Genomic DNA, 5,280 nt, shown 5'->3' on the forward strand with positions numbered 1-5,280 from the left:
TTAAATATAATTAAAATGTATTATTATTATTAATATTGTTTTTAGTTAAGAGCTGTTAAAGATCAGATCAAATCAATTTTATCTATATAGCGCTTTTTACAACTGACATTGTCACAAAGCACCTTTACATAATTAGTACCAATACAGATAATTTGAATCAAAGCCCGGTGTGAACAAGCCAAAGGCGCCAGTGGCAAGGAAAATCTCCCCCGAGGCTGGAGGAAGAAACGTTGGAAGGAACCAAGACTCAAAAATGAGATCCATCCCTCTGATCAAACTAATGATAGAATTTTAAATTATAACCAGTTAAGTGTCATCATGCTACATTATAATAATAATAATAATAATAGTAATAATAGTGGCATCAGTCTGGGGGCGTAATAACAGTGCATCAGACTGGAAGCATCAGTCAGAGTGTTGCAAATCTGACTCCATTTCTACTTCAGTGTCATTGATGATGGTGGGTAATGGTGAGCAGCACAGAACACAGCATCAGAGTTTACTATGATTCCTCATGTTCCTGAAACGACAACCTTGAACTAGAAGAAAGGTAAACTGAACAAGTGGGTTTTGAGCCTAGATTTAAACATGAATCTGTTTGAAAATTGTTCCAGAGCTGAGGGCTTTGTAAGAGAAAGCTTCCAGCCCCCCCCCCAAACCCCCCCCCCCCCCCCCCCGAAGTCTTATGAATTCTGGGAACTAGTAAGAGGCCGGCGCCCTGAGATCTGAGTAATCTTGGTGGGTCATAGTGTGTGATGAGGTGTCACAAGTATTCAGGGGTGAGACCATGCAGGGCTTTACGTGTTAGTAAAATAATTTTGTAATCAAAACATTTTGACTGGAAGCCAGTGAAGGGCCGATAATACTGGACTGAGATGATCAAATTTTCTAGTTTTAGTGAGGACCCTGGCTGCAGCGTTTTTAATTAGCTGGAGTTTACTCAAGTTTTTGCTGAAGCATCCTGACAGTAGCGCATTGCAATAATCTAATCTTGATATAATGAAAGCATGAACTAATTTTTCTGCATCTGGCAGGGATAAAGCCTTTCTTAACTTGGCCATGTTACGAAGATGTAGGAAAGCTGTTTTTGTAATGTTACCTCTATGCTGATCAAATGATAGATCTGAGTCAGTTACAACACCCAGATTTTTAGCTGGTGATCTAGGAAGAACAGGAAAGTCAGCTAAGTTTTGGTATTAAGTCTGATACCTTATTTATAGCAGGTTTTAGACCTAAAAGGAGTGCTTCAGTTTTGTCGTTGCTAACTTTTTGGATGGTATTAAATTAATGCTTGTGTTTGTTTGCAGGGGCAGCTTATTGTAGCCACGTTTGAGAAGAGCGCCCAGCCAGAAAGAAAGAGACTGAAATAAAGGGAGCTTGAGAGAAAAAGATAGAAGAAAGAAAGAGAGCAAGTCCAGTGTCATGTGGCTTTGAGTCTGCAGTGCCTGACCCTACCACACTGGGCTCCACCTCTCACCTGTCAATCACATCTCTGTGCATCTCCTGTGTTGCCTCATCCTTCTCACCTGTGTTGCCACACCCTGATGAGTGAATGCTAAATGGAGTCTGGTGGTCCTGACTGGAAAGGAATGGCAAGACCCTTTGTGTTCTGTCAGTGACACGTCATGCTTTCTCTCTCACCGTGCTGATGTCAATTAAAAGCCGTGTTTCACACGTACGTGTGTGTACGTGTTTAATATTATTATTATAATTATTAATCATCATTAATATTGTTATTAATGTTGTTCATTATATTATGACTATGATTATTACAACACAAAAGCAATTGAGTGGCATTGGTACAATGCAGAATTCTGGATGCTGGTGATTTTCTGATTGAAATATTTTATGCTCAACCTTATTGTTTTTTTTTTTTCAGATAGCATGACACTCTGTATTCACAGTGGCTGTTTCTGTAGTAACGAATGGGGTGGGGGTGGTCGTTTTTTTTATTATTATTATTATTTTATTTATTTATTTATTTTATTTTTATTTCTATTTTTTTTTTTCCCCGTATTGGTTTCTCCAAGTGGTTAAAGATTTAAAGCACCCAAAGTGTGTGTGTGTGCTCACACTGCTGAAGTTTGTGAAGGTATTAGTGTGTATGTGTAGGAAACAGAGCTGAACAGAGTGATTTTGAACACAGCGATATGTTTGGGGTCTTCCAGTATTTACTTGTGCCCTTTGTTTTCTTTCACATTGTACAGAAAAAAGAGTAGATCTTTCTCGAATCAGCCTTTCTGCTTTTTTTTTGTGACACATGAGGGCACAAATTCTAAATCACTAAATTACATCTGTTGTGGTCATCCATTGCTGTATATTTTAAGCTGATTTCAGCACCCAGGTGAAGTATTTTGAACATTTGTGTGTGTTTCAGTGTTCAGCTGAGCCTGTTAACAGCTAGGTTAAGGACAGTTTCCGTTTCCATGCGTAGCTTCACAGCACAGCTCTTAACTATAAGCCATAATCCTGTCAAAGGTGCTACATATTAGTCTAGCTTGTGGAGAGTAAAGTGTGCATCTGGTCAACACCTACCAGTGGGTTCCTCTTATAAACGTTGAAGGTGTTATAATAATGTTTCAGTGTGATGGTGCACAGTGGCCAATGCAAGGCTACATAAGGTTCTACAGGCTTAAACAAAGAGGAAGCATGTAGCACAAATCTCTGTGGTGGCCAAGGCTATGGCAGTAGATTTGAGTATGATAAATTTGACAGAATCGCAGGCAAAAGTGTTGCTTTTTTTATATTCATGTTTTAATATAATTTAGAAGTTGTACCCATATTATCTATTGTGATTTCAGAAAAGAACGATATACTTGTTTGTTTTCAAGGCTCTTTTAAGGAGGTTTGAGGAGTTTGTACTTGAACACTTTTTAGCCGCCCTGGATGTGGAGGTACAATCTTGTGAATGAGCTGCGTATAAGGTATTTGTGTTAAGTGATAACAGATATGAAGATATTTTTTTCAAGAGTCATGAAAGTTAAGATGCTTTGTTTTCGTGTGTGTGTGTGTTGCGAGGACAGTCTGCAGTTCAATATTTCATCAGTGAAGTGTACTTAAGTTGATGCAACATATCACACCTAGAACAGCTGGCGTTTGGTTTGGCTTGGGAGCCACTTGGCAAGCATGAGGGACTCAAGTCTGGTCGGAATGAGGCAATTTCAGAGTCTCGTTCATTATTTGTGTCCTCAGGTCATATTTATTTATTTATTTATTTAAGTATTTTGTCTCACGTTTTTGACATGCCTTTTAACTTTTAAATTCGTGTCTATTGTACAGCGTTTTTCCTCTTACTCTGACTTTCCACAATCTTATTGTGTTCTTTAGCTTTTCTAAAGCATAGTAAAGGTATCAGGCTTTAGTCAAATAGCTTTTTTCATTGATGACATCTTTTACATGTCAAGGACCCCCTTATTTTTTAAGTTAGAAATAATCCCAAAACTTACAAACAACCCATTCTTCAACTGGAGCGACCCCACAAGGTAACAAAGCATCTGGGAATCTGTTTTTGCTCTACTGTTGTGCTGTTGACTAGGATGTACTTTTACAGTGGATCCTTTTTTTGTTTTGTTTTTGTGGATCCTATTGTGTCCAGCTCTGGACACCTCCATCTTGTCTCGCCTTGACAAAAAGTGATGAGACAATTTCATTTAAGTGTACTCCAATTAATCCCACCAATCCATCTCCTGGAAAATATATTTAGAAAAAAAAAAAAAAAAAAAAAAAAAACGCATGTAAAAAATGTACTAATGTTAATCTTTGTGTGTTTAGCATTGAAAAATAATCATGTAAAGTGAGGATGCACATTATTACTATTAAACAGGACACACGGTATTAAAGCAGCAGTTTACTAGTATTTTAGCGGAATTTCTTTGCATGAGTCACTCAAACAAATGTTTGGTGTTTTTTTTTTTTTTCTTTTTGTTTTGTTTTGTTTTCTCCCTTTTACTGTCATTTTCATTTTCTATTGAATGCTGGTTACCTAAACCTTTTTCTCTTATCTATTTTCCAAGCTTTGTACGTGCATAAACTATTTTTGTCTCAAGATGATAAAGATGAAGATTATATTAATGAAAGCTATAATGATCAGATTATGAAAATTGGTGGTGATATTTCAATGGCATGCTTTTGTATTTTGACTCATTGTTGTCAATGCAGGGCGGTGGACGTTTATGAAGAAAAAGGAGTTGAACAAGTCTTGAGACTTTTCTGTATCACACATGCTCTAGTGTTACAGTAGATCCTATGCGAGGAGTGCACAAAAAGCTGAAGATTCCATTTGCATTCAGCACGAATAATAGAATTCTTCTCAATAGACTGTGAAGTAATTATAGTGGTTGTGCTTTTGCCAGTGCTGTTTAATACGTCTGCCTATAAAGTAATACTGCAAGTTGCTCTTTATTCATTTGTGGTGACTCTGACCACACTTGATATGTGTCAGGGGACATGCTCCCAACTCAAGTGTTAATGTACTTCCTCATAAACTCTATCAGTTCCAGCTCACCAGATAATAAGTTAAACGCGTGCACTCTTCAGAAAGATGTGAATTTAAGTAGTACTATTACCTGCACTGACAACACAGAGCTCTACCTTTTAGTACTGTATTGTTTTCACTTTATTCCTGATTCTCCTCCCCTGATGTTCTTTCTTTCCACTTCACTGGGTAGATTTCTCTGAAGCCGAAGTCTTCACGGTAGCCCTCTTGTCAGTTTTGGGTTTCTGTATAAGATATTCTTTAATTTCTCTGATTATTCTTAGTGTTGCTCTGTTCTCAAACCTGCTCTGTGTTACCTGACTTAAGAAAATGTGTTCAAGTGTTCTAAATAAAAATGAAGATTTAAATACTAAAGGATCATGCCCATGTTTCTCTCTGTATTTTTCCCCATCTTCCCCAGTCCAGCTTTTGTTAAATGTTATGTAATATACAAAGCCAGCTGCTAAGTCCACTCTTTATTCCTTGTTAGTTCATGGCCCTGAGCACTTTTTAGAGAGTCCACTGCTTCCAAACCACCCGAAGAACTAATGAGTTTAATTTAATTAACAAGCTCTTCCCAAGCTGAATTTGAATAACTGGGAACCACTACAATAAGTGTGGTTCATTATATCATTTTAAAGACATTTTTTCCCATCATGTTTAACCAGATTGTTATAATGTTAGTCCACCTTTTAAAAGACCTTTGGGTTTGTGATTATGTAACTGCACCAGCGGACAGAAAAAAAAATTAACTAATATATCAAAATATTTTTTCAATATTTAGTTTTATTTTTCAATTTGCATAA

At 37.0% G+C, this 5,280-nt stretch overlaps 1 protein-coding gene across 14 annotated transcripts in view; it reads left to right on the forward strand.

Annotated features, from left to right (window-relative positions):
- The window catches only part of LOC136676377 (calcium/calmodulin-dependent protein kinase type II subunit beta-like), a 75,045-nt gene extending 70,216 nt beyond the window's left edge, over positions 1-4,829 (forward strand). For all 14 annotated transcript variants that reach the window (XM_066653338.1, XM_066653340.1, XM_066653339.1 and 11 more), the window contains one exon: positions 1,308-4,829. The gene's annotated coding sequence lies outside the window, so the exon portion shown is untranslated. The remainder of the gene's footprint in view (positions 1-1,307) is intronic.
- The last annotated feature ends 451 nt before the right edge of the window (positions 4,830-5,280 follow it).

This window comes from Hoplias malabaricus, chromosome X2 (assembly GCF_029633855.1).
Source record: "Hoplias malabaricus isolate fHopMal1 chromosome X2, fHopMal1.hap1, whole genome shotgun sequence".
NCBI classification, from domain to species: domain Eukaryota; kingdom Metazoa; phylum Chordata; class Actinopteri; order Characiformes; family Erythrinidae; genus Hoplias; species Hoplias malabaricus.